Genomic DNA, 12248 nt, shown 5'->3' on the forward strand with positions numbered 1-12248 from the left:
TGCCTTCCCCACAGTAAACACAGGAAACTACTTCAAATGGACTTGGTGGCTGAGCTGCAAAACTATTAGCACTATTAACGGTAAACTACTTTAACATAGAGAAAATAGACGATACCTGAGCTGATAACGAAGTGAGGGCATCAACTTCATGAACTTCAGCTACACGTCTTCTTGAAGTTGTTCGATTTGTTGGCCATTGATAGTTATTACTCACAATCCTCTCGATGATCTCATAAGCCTCATTATAAGACTTAGACACCATTCACAGAAGCATCTACCATCAATCTTGTATGTGCATTGAGACCATTATAGAATGTTTCCAACTAGATACAATAAGGAATCCCATGATGAGGACACTTACGCAATAACTTCTTGAATCAATCCCAAGCCTCATACAAAGACTTGTCATCCAATTGTTGGAAGGTTGTGATCTTGTTCCTCAACTTAGCGTTTCTGCTAGGCGAGAAATACTTAACCAAAAATCTCTCTGCTAATTCTTGCCATGTAGATATAGAACTTGATGGCAATGAATTGAGCCATGCTCGTGCTCCATCTCGTAATGAGTACAGAAACAACTTCAACCTCAGTGCGTCTTCAGTCACACCAGCTATCTTGAATGAATCACTCACCTCCATAAAAAATCGAAGGTGGAGATGTGGATCTTCCGTGGGCATACCACTAAATTGGCCCACCGTTTGTAGCATTTGACACATTACTGGTTTCAATTCAAATTGGGTTGCCTCAATATCTGGCCTTTTAATTCCTGGATTTAAATCATTGAAAAGTAGCACAACATATTGTCTGATGCATTGATCCTTATCATCGGCAATGAGGATGGGATTTTGTACATGTTCGGCTTCATTACCTTGGTCTTGATTTTGATTTCCAAGATCCGTCTCGTTCTATCTCTGAGCTATTCTTTCACGTCTTCTTTGTCTGAAAGTTCACTCAATTTCAAGGTCTACTGGGAGTAAATCGATATCCGATCTATGCTCATAAACACTTGAAAAGAAAATTACAAAATGAAAAAGAATAAGTTAGTACTGTTAGAAATAAACAAATTGAAAATAAATAATTTCACAAAAAATGAAAATGGTAATAGTTGACAATCCCCGGCAACGATGCCAAAAACTTGTAACACTCGGGATTGTGCAAGTGTACACAGTCATTATCAAGTAATAAATAAAAATTGAGTTATCGTCTCCACAGGGATTGTACTCGTGCTAAGTCACTCAATTATAAAAATATTATTAACAAATTGGTAAATAGAAACACAATTTGATTTGGAAGAATTGATTAAAACTATGTAAAATTAATCTAGATGCAATGATCCCTAATGTGATTTGTCCTAACATGCAACTATATGAATGAAATAGTTTTTAGTAGAATTAACACAATAAGCAATAATTATAACATAAATAAGCTAGGAAAATTACTTTAATTAAACTCAAATTATTATAAACATGCTTACCAATATTCGGAAAAACATTCCATGGCAACTCGATCTTTCATAAGTTTGGAAACCACATTAGGTCCTTTCGGAATCCTTTACTTAGTAAATACACATTTTACTAATTATTTACTAAAGGTTTCTTAGTATCCATGCGAGGTAATAGGGACGTGTTAGGTTTGGAACAGTTTAATCACACAAATCTAAAAACTATGTAGATAACAGAGCTTGGTTAGGGTTGTTATGCAACCTGCAATTTAATCGGGTTAGGATCTAAATTGACCCTGCACATTTCAATTATGCGTCCATTAGCCGTCGTCCGATTAGGATCGCTCAGCTAATTCAGGTGCATTTCAATCATGTATGAACGAAATACAGACTTGATTTTAATTGAAAACATGATCGATTGAGGCACAAACATTATAAGCTTGAATCAAATAATTATTATTTAATCAAAGCAATCGTCCTAACTTAAATAAAATTAAGCTATCATTGTTGTAAAAAAGAACAGTGAACACATAGCAAACATTCTTGAATTAAATTAAAGAAAAGAAAGATTAAACCCAAATCAAAGTGGTTGCCACCTAAGACTCTGACTGACGAGGCCTCCTTCGTTCCTTCACTTTGCTCCTTTGCTGATGGCTCTTCGAGGTGGCCGACCAAGGGCTCTTTAAGAGGATAATTTGCTGATAATCCTTATGCAAAGATGATGATAGGCATGAAGGAGAAAGAAAGCTAAATGAGTTGAGAGAGGAAAGAATGATGAATGAGTGAGGGGTGATTAGAAAAGTGAGAAATGGGGTCTTATTTATAGGTGAGGCAAGTGAGTTAGTTTGCTAAAAATTAGGAGTGTCCATCATTTAAAACTTCATTCAAGGGTGGCCGACCATGATTTGTGGAAGTATGGCTGATTTTTACTTGATTTAAGTGCCAGAACATCATCAGGATCAAGACTCGGTCAATTGCAAATCTCTGGGTAAATCTCCTATTTCTTCAACTCTTCAAGTACTTTGTGTAATTAAACCAAAATTTGGTTTATGAACATCCATTTGCAGCCGAATTTTGGGTTGACTTGGTCCTCCATTTGGATGGTTTTCTCATCAAAATAAAGCTCTCAGACCTGTTCAAAAATAGTAGATAATTTAGAGGACCAAATAATATAATTTAACCACTTTAATTAATCAATTTACTTAATTAATTAAAACCCAATTTATTGATGAAATATATTAAAATAAATTATTAAATATAACTTTATATTTTATTATTTAATTTAATCATGCATGGCCCACTTTATAGCTTAAAAATATAATATGCTTAAATTAATATAAAAGAAGCCATTTTTGCATAAAAACTATATAATAAAGCATAAAATCACATTTTAATAATTTCTATGTCCCAATTTCATATTTTCATATATTTCATTAATTTATTAAACAATTACTTGGTTTTAACAACAAATTTAAGTAAAAAGGTGATGAATTATATAGGAAAATTCCTATATATTTTTCAGTTTACAACAACCTGACCTAAAACCCTTTGAAAACTACAAGGGACACACGGTCGTATTACGTGGCCGTGTGGACAAGAAATAGGCCATTTTCAAGCTATTTCCTTCACCCACATTGTGCACACACATACAATCCATTTCCGCCTATTTCAAGCATTCAAAATGCACTTAAAATATGCATAATCATGCTAGAAAAAAATGGTACCAATTCATACAACCAATATGCCACAAGGCACCTCAATTCACATGAAATCAAATATACTCAACATTTCATAATTTTAACCATCAAACAAATCAACAATTTCTACTTAATTCTATACCAAACCATACTAAATTTTCCATATTCAAACATACCAAAAGAGCCATTCGTAGCATGCATTCAATTGACCATTCCAGCACACACCATTTAAGCAACAAAATACCAAAATGTTAACAATTACAAAACCATATATATATGCCAACATAGCAACCAATCCATCCACTAAAATACCATATTTACAAGCCAAATATAATGGCTATATCATCAAGCACAAAACACCTATACATGCCATTATAACCATAATTCAAAATCATCAAAATATACCGATATAGCTGATGGATAGTGTGATAGGTCTCTGAAGAACTTCCGACCCAAACAAGCTTCTGATTAACTACAAAACATAGAGAAATGAACACAAGGTAAGCATATAATGCTCAGTAAGTTCGTAATACATAAACGATGTTTACCAATATAATACATAAGCTTTAAATAAATATGGATCAAATCTAACACAAGTTTGGCACAAGCCTAAGCATCACCAACAACCCAAATTCATGCTTATTCACATAAGTTCAATATTAACATGTGATAAAATAACTTTCATAAGTTTAAAACATGTGAATCCATACTTCCCATAATCATGCATCCACATGCTTCCTACCTTCCATAGTAACAAAGTAAATTGCATCAAACACTCTTACCGAAGCTCACACGAAGTAAAATCATGATCGTTGTCACCATCCCTTTTCATAATCGATAGTCGAAGCTATCCTTTTTTGTAATTCGATGGTTGTCACCATCCTTTTTCATAATTCAATGATCGTCACCATCCCTTTTCATAATTTGATAGCTGAAGCTATCCTTTTTCATAATTCGATGGTCGTCACCATCCCTTTTCATAATTCAATGGTCGTTACTATCCCTTTTCATAATCGATAGTTGAAGCTATCCCTTTTCATAATTCAATGGTCGTCACCATCCATTTTCATAATTAGATGGTCGTTGATAAGTTGTTGAGTTTTTCTGCCGAGACATAATTTGACATTTTATAACGATAGCATTTAAACCATAATTTAAAATGCAATTTAAATGTACAAACTTACCTCGATGATAAAATGTAGAAACGAAGTCAATTAATCCGAAGCTTTTTCTTTGCCTCGATGTAAAGCCATACGAGGTCTATCTTAATCTAAATGAATAAATTAAATCAATTTAATAGCCATTCTATTCAATTCAAACCAAATTCATATTTTTTTAAAATTTCACTTTTGCCCTTAATATTTTGATTTCTCTAAAATTTAGTCCTTAAGCTTGGAAAATGAAATTCATGGAATTTCATCCCTAACCTAGCCTAATCGAATTCCAAATAAGCTCATAGCAGCCCATACATTTCATTATTTCACAAATTACACCATGAATATTTCTCATTTTTCAATTTAATCACTAATTGACAAATTTATCAAAAATCACTTTACAAAAGTTGTTTATTTAAAAACAAAGGTTCATTTTCCACTATCAAACTTCACAAACAGCATGAATTCATTCATGGCAAAACTTTAATCTTTTAACAGCTTTACAAATTAGTCACTAGGCTAGTTAGATTAAGCAACAATGACTCTAGAAACATAGAAATCATTAACAACGGGATGAAAAATCATACCATGCAAGTAAAGGAGCCTAGCTGAACCTTCAACCTTCAAAAAAATGGTGTTTTCTACCCTATTTTTGGTGGAAGAAACAAATTTTGAAGATGATACACTTTTTGTTTTATTTTTCTATTACTTATTTGTTAATTTACTAAATTAACCTTTATTTTAACTTAAAAACAACTTAATTTGTGTCCATAAAAGTCCACTAATATTATGGATGGTCTATTTATCATCTAAGTCCACTCACATTTAAAATCCTTGGCCATTTGACCCTTTATACTAATTGAACTCCACTTTTGCACCTTTTACAAATTAGTCCCTTTTATCGAATTAAGCATACAAGTAGTAAAATTTCTTAACGAAATTTTTATAAGACCTTCCTAATACTCTGTAGACATTAAAATAATAATAAAATAAATATTTTGACATTAGATTTATGGTCTCAAAACCATTATTCTGATTTCACCGAATATTGACTCATACAACATGGCCTGAGACACGGGCGTGTGACCTGCAGTATGGAATTTTCTAACGTTTTCCTTATTGTTTCAAATGTTCATGAATTAGTCCTGAATCATCTTTAAAGTGTTTCTAAGTCTTTAAGGGCTCGAATAAGGGACGATATGTATGTGTTTGAATAAGTTATGATATGATATATGAAATGTTTGAAAACAAATAATTTAAGCTGTATAATTTATGGTAATTCTCTGCAACCCTATTCCAATAACGGATACAGGTTAAGGGTGTTACAAACCCAAGCAGAATATATTCTAAATCTGTTTATGGATTTACTCACTTGTGACATTCGTAGTTTGTCATACCTAAATCATGAGTGGATGGCGGACTATGTATGTGTGACTCATACACTTTGATGTAAGCAAAAGCCTTAGTTCAAATAGATAAAGAACAGAAAGTAGGTGCATTGGGTGTATGACTTCTATAGTATGTAGTATCATTTACAATAGTGGAATTTATATCCAAAACATGGGTAAGTGATATCCTCTTGTGGGCATTTCATAGTTGATGAAAAGTAAACGTGGTCATAGGTCGTCTATGTTTGTGATGGATGACTTGATCACTATTTGATAGTGATTGACTTATCATGAAGGAAGATGTAATGGTCACCATGAGAAGAAATAGAATCACATTGGGAGAACAGATATTATCCCAGAGAGATCAATGATGTCCTATGAGGGTAACACAATTATGACAAGGTCATTGGATGAGCATTGAGTAGTTACTTTCGTAATAGTATGTTGTTGGGGAGAGCTTAGTCACGATACTATATGGAATGACTTCGTGACTAAATAGTTTTATAATTAATAGGAAAAAATTTGAAACTTAATTATAAATCATTTGAGCCTCAACTACATATGTTCAATTGGTCCTTCCACTAACTCGTTGAAATTAAAAATGAATTGCGTGTTTAAATAGAAATGAACGGAATGAATAGGAAAATAGAAATGGGAAACATTTTGGAATGATTATGGTTTTCTCCAAATTGGAGAAATGGAATCATTTGGAAATGAATGTAGGTTTTTAAAAAATGGAAATGAAAATGAAAAAGGAAATGATTCATTTGCAATCCTATATAAATTAATTAAAAAATGATCGGAAGAATGATTTTATGTTTTAGGACTATTTTAAAGCCCGAAAATGAAAATAAATCGTTCAGTCATATTGAACATGTTGATTTTTGAAATATTGAACATATGTTTTCGAAATTTACCAAGGGCAAAATTGTTAAAATTTTACTAAGAGTAAAATTGTCAAAATTTTGTAGGGAAAATGGATGAGAAAATTATTTTATATATAAATATTAAATTTTATTTTGAGAAAATAGAAAAATTTGAATCGATTCGAACTACATTACAAAGTATTGGGCCAAAAAAGCCCAGGAAGTACTCGTAATTAGACCCAATGTGAGAGAGGCCCAGAAACCCCTTATAGACATGAAGGGTGTAACACCCGAAATCCTAAGTAATTATTTTTGTATGGTTGTAACACAACTGTGTATCTGCTTTAGTGGTTATGTGTTCTGGGAAGTGTTTGAGAAGTATTGGGTTCAAGCCTTAGCTTGTGCAAAAATTTTGTTTCTGTATGAATAAACCTTGTTTCTAATCAGTGGGCTTTTAAATAAATGTGTTTATAACATGACAGAATGGGTCTGCTAGTCTAGGGGATAAGTGGCGTGTGGTAGTTACTTGAGGTCTAAGGTTTGAATCCTGGTAGGAGCAGTGGAGTGTTTTATTTTGTTGTTGTGCCGTGTAAGTGGTTGAATGTCAGTGGAACTCTGTGCTAGCGGGTAGTTGGAGTGTTTGAAGGGTGTGGGGGATTGTGTAACCGAATTCTAGGAGGATATTGTGGAGAAAATTATGGAAAGTTACGGGAGAGGGAGTAGTGTGCCAAATTTAAACTGTGGCACTCTAGACTTTCAGCTTTGGTAAGTTTGAGTACTCTATTTTGGGTTTTGTGAACATTTTAGTTTTTTTTTCTTTTGTTCTCTGGAAACTGATTAGTGCTGGGGAGTTTTGGGTTAGCATTCTTCTCTGTATTTTCGATTTGAGTGATCATTCCCTCTCTTCTTGGGGCCAAACATAGCAAAATATCATTCGGGTATCTCTTTTTCTATTTTTGCAACCTTATTCTCCCTTTTTGTTCATTGGCCGAATGCTCTTTGTCTCTCCCTCTCTCAAACTTTGGCCGCTTACTCCCTATTCTATTCTCTCTCAATTCTTCCCTTTTTAATCACCTTGCTGTTTGACCGATTGCTTCTTGTTCTCTTTCCCTCTCTTCATCTTAGTTTGTTGAAGCTGAATACCCTTTTCTCTTCTCCCTCTATTCCTTCGGCTTTTATCGAGTGTCCCTTCTTGCATTGTTAAACCAAATACCTTTTTCTCCTTCCCTCTCCTGCTTTTGGTTTCTCTCTAAAAGGGGGGGTTTGCTTTGGTGTTTCTCTATTCCTTGGCCGAATATTTGGTCTTTCCATCCTCCCTCTTCTGTCGACTTTTCTTGTGACAGTCCTAATGTGACCCTAGTCGGAAAGTGGTTTCGGGACCACAAAACCGAATCACAAAAATAATTAACTATTATAATCTATGCTTATAATAAGTGTAAATGCATGTGTGAAATTTTCATATCTTAATTTTGTCAATTGCATGTGAAATTATTAAATAGGGACTTATGTGAGACATTGTGAAATGTGATAGGTTAATTTTAAATGGTTTATTAATGCATGTTAACATAAAGGTGGACTTGCATGTCAAATTGTCCATTTCTTTGATAGTGGCCGGCCATGATGAGGATTTATGCATATTATAGATATTTTATAATAATTTTAAATTTCAATTAAAGGAATTATAGAATTAAAGGAAATAAAATAATGAGAAGTGGGAGGAGAAACCAAAGTGTTTCATCTTTACTTCTCCATTGCCGAAACTAGAAGAAAGAAAGAAGAAAAACTCTTGTTGAATTTCGTCTAAGGTGTTTTGATACAAGAAGGAATGTTTTATGCCACTATTGAAAATGTATGCATAATTTGGAGGATTGGTTTAAATTTTACTTGAATCTTGGATTGAAATTAGGTTATTGAGGGTTGAATTTCGGCCTAGGAACTTAAAATTTTTAGTAGAAGTTTTGATGACATTAGATGGATAGTTAGGTTGGATGTGTTAAATTGTTAATTGTTTTAGCTTGAAAGTTAAGGTTAATATGGTTTATGGGATTGCGAATCTAATTTAGGAGAAAGAAAATATATGTATTCGGTTATGCTATTGATTCTTGGGAAATAATGTTTAATGTATTTTTGTTTATGTTTTATAAAAGCACTAGTAATTGAATTTGAGAAATTTTAACTTGTTGATGGGAGGTTTTGAACGTGATATTCGGATGTGTTTCAAGGAAGGACATTAGGGTAGCTAGAGTCTAAGAACTTTCGGTCAAGGACTATTGTGTGAGCAAATTCGGTATAAAGGTTTAGAGGTTAATTGCATTGTATTTAATGTTTAAAGAATAGGTAGTAGCTAATTAAAGTTAAGAAGGCTAGAATTTCTTTTAAGGGAGGTGTGACCTTAATTTGAACAAAATAGAATCGGCCTTAAGCTTGACTAAATGGTTCGGTTATTATTAGCTTAGAAGAAACCTATATGAAATTGTTGTATTAGGTCATAATATATAATTACATATGAAGGCTAAGTTTAAGTAGTAAGGCCGAATAGGTTATAAATTAATTATAGACAGTTCATATACATAGGAGTATGTATGTATTTGTGTGTGCGGCATTGATGACAAATGGTGAATTGGTAATAATCTACTTGGGACAGCAGCAGTAAGGTGATTTTAAAAAATCACCATAAATTGTAGGAATTGAATTAGAAGTTAAATAGATTATGTAATTAAAGCTTTATGAGTCTAGTTTTCTATAATAGAAACCGTAAAAGTAAAACAATTACCAATCATGAAATATTTGAAGTAATGTGGGACAGAGTCAAAATGACTTCTAGATCCCCTGTTCTTTTTTTATAAAATCATTATAAAATGTATAAGAATGGTCATAGAATAAATTTTATATGCTTAGACTCCTTAGTGAGTCTAGTTTCAAATGAAATAAATGACAACATATTTTTATATCTGTACAATGAGAAATTTATTTCGTAGTGAAGAATGGTCAGATTTGTCAAACAGTGAAACAAGGGAAACTTTAGAAAAAATCTGGTATTGATTGGCTAGACTAAAAATTATGAAAATTTTATGGATAAAATATAAATGAGTCTATTTTCAAGGAAAATTTACGGCAATTGATTTGGAGTTTCGTAGCTCCAGTTATAAGTAATTTAATGACTGTTGCTTAGGAATTCAGCTTATAGTGAAATTGTGATTATATGGTAAACATTGATAAAATAAAAATTTTACTAATGAATTGCTTATTGATTTCTTATAAGCTTACTATAATCTGTATGTGTGAAAGTCGAATATATATGTATTATATTCTGAAAGTAATACTTGAATAATTGATTAATGATTAGTTTAAAATTTATTGAATTAAAGCTCAAGAGCATAGAGGGGCAACCTCGGATAAGGGAAAAGCTAAAGCCGCGGAATAGCCAACCCGAAATTTGTTCAGAAAGATACAAGGCAAGTTTTGAGTAATCGCCTTTAGCATAAAATTTATAATGCCTTGACATATATATACTACATGAATTTTGATCTTTTTGGTTCTATTTGAATTAAGTTGAATGGTAAATTAGGGTTAAGCTTGATTGATGAAAGGTACGTGTGATATTCATGCATGATTTTAAGCTGAAATGAAATAATGGTGTTCATAAGAAGCTCATGTCCAAATGTAGCCAATGGCTACTAATAATGTGAAATGTTCTATAAAATGCATTAGAATACGATAAAAAAAAACATGTTATTTGATGTTGAATGGTATCCGGGCTTAAAGACCCGTAGGCTTCGTGCTGGAATCGTATCCGGGCTTAAAGACCCACAGGCTTCGTGCTGGAATTGTATCCGGGCTTAAAGACCCGCAGGCTTCGTGCTGGAATTGTATCCGGGCTTAAAGACCCGTAGGCTTCGTGCTGGAATGACATCCGGGTTAAAAACCTGCAGGCTGTGCTAGATATGTGTTTCGAGTCCTAAGACTTGATAGGACCGGTGTCAGTAAGTTAAGTATGATTACGACATTGAATATCCATGCAAGTATTATATATGTTATACTTGCTAAGGTAGGTATTACGTACTCATAAGTGAATTGACTTCAAAACAAATTATTAGTATCAAAGAATGGTATATATATATATATGTGAGTGTATGTATATGTATGTGAATGAATACCGTATTTATGAATAAGAGAATGACTTATTTGGTCAGTGTATGTCATTGTAAAAGCATGTGTCTTAAAGAAATTTTATGAACCATATAGTATAGTGAAATATGTATTGATAATTTTCTTGTGTATTCATGTATATATATATATATATATATTCGGCCAATAGGTTATAATTAATGTACTTGTGAGTTTTTGGCCAAGTAATTTACAAATTAAATTGGGGTTCTTGTGATACTTAATGTTAGAATTTAAATGATACGTTTTAATTGTTTGAAACACTTAAAACTTACTAAGCCTCGAAAGCTTACTCCGTTTTATTTTATTTCTTTGTTTTATAGAGATGTCAATTTTGGCCACCGACTCGGGGATCATCAGCAGTTCATCATACTATCGATCTTTTTGGTACAGTTATATTTTGGCCTTGGTATGGCATGTATAGGTTAGGCCGGTGACGGTTATGTTTTGTATTGTAAATATTTTAGCCATACGAAAATGGCGTATAACTTGAATATCAATATCTAATTCAGTTCGATCTCTGTTTATGTTTATTTACTATGCGAATGAGATATTAAAATGTTGATTGATTATATGGAAAAAAAAATATTCTTTGGCTCGGTAATATCTCATAGCCTAAACCGGTGATCGGACTCGGGCTAGGGGTGTTACATTTTATTGGTATCAGAGCTACGGTTTGTCGATTCTAGGACTAACGTATAGTGTTTGAGTCTAGCTATACATGCCATATAGTATTAATGTGATAGTATGATGAATTCTGACAGTTAAAAATGTGTTTTCATATAGTAATCGATCCTGATCCCAATCGAGCGGTAGCTGATGATGTTAAGAGTGTAGCGCCTGCTCCCGCACACGGGACCACACCGGTGGACTCTCAACCTATTGCTAGCAATCAAAATGACGAGGCTAGACAAGCCTTTTATAATGTGATGAATGATTGGTTTAACCAATACATTCGAACTAATGTGGCTACTCCACAACCCCCATTTCCAACAAATACACCCCTGCACCAACGATACCCCCTGTAATTGATCAGATGAGGTTGAATAAGCCCCCGGTTGACCGAATTTGGAAGCACGGGGCTACTGAATTTAAGGCTACCGACGGTGATGATGCCGAGCAAGCTGAATTTTGGTTGGACAACACCATTCGAGTACTTGATGAATTATCTTGCACACCCGATGAATGCCTAAAGTGTGCTATATCTTTGTTACGTGATTATGCCTATTATTGGTGGAATACAATGGTTTTGGTTGTACCCAGAGAGTGGGTGACGTGGGAGTTCTTCCAAACTGAATTTTGAAAAAAATATATCAGTCAAAGGTTCATCGATCAGAAGTGGAAAGAATTTTTTGAACTTAAACAAGGTTCCATGTCAGTTACTGAATATGAACGGAAGTTCGTCTGACTTAGTAGATATGCTCGGGAATGTGTATCATCTGAGGCTATTATGTGTAAACACTTTGTAGACGGGTTAAATGAAGATATTAAAATGTTTGTTGGTATTCTAGAAATCAGAGAGTTCGTGGTATTAGTGG

General features: G+C 33.3%; 1 non-coding gene across 1 annotated transcript; it reads left to right on the plus strand.

Annotated features, from left to right (window-relative positions):
- The first annotated feature begins 339 nt into the window (after window positions 1-339).
- LOC128282707 (small nucleolar RNA R71) lies at window positions 340-446 on the plus strand. Its single transcript, XR_008273062.1, has one exon. It is a non-coding gene; the product is annotated as a small nucleolar RNA R71 (small nucleolar RNA).
- The last annotated feature ends 11802 nt before the right edge of the window (window positions 447-12248 follow it).

Source organism: Gossypium arboreum, chromosome 10 (genome assembly GCF_025698485.1).
Source record: "Gossypium arboreum isolate Shixiya-1 chromosome 10, ASM2569848v2, whole genome shotgun sequence".
In the NCBI taxonomy this organism is placed as follows: domain Eukaryota; kingdom Viridiplantae; phylum Streptophyta; class Magnoliopsida; order Malvales; family Malvaceae; genus Gossypium; species Gossypium arboreum.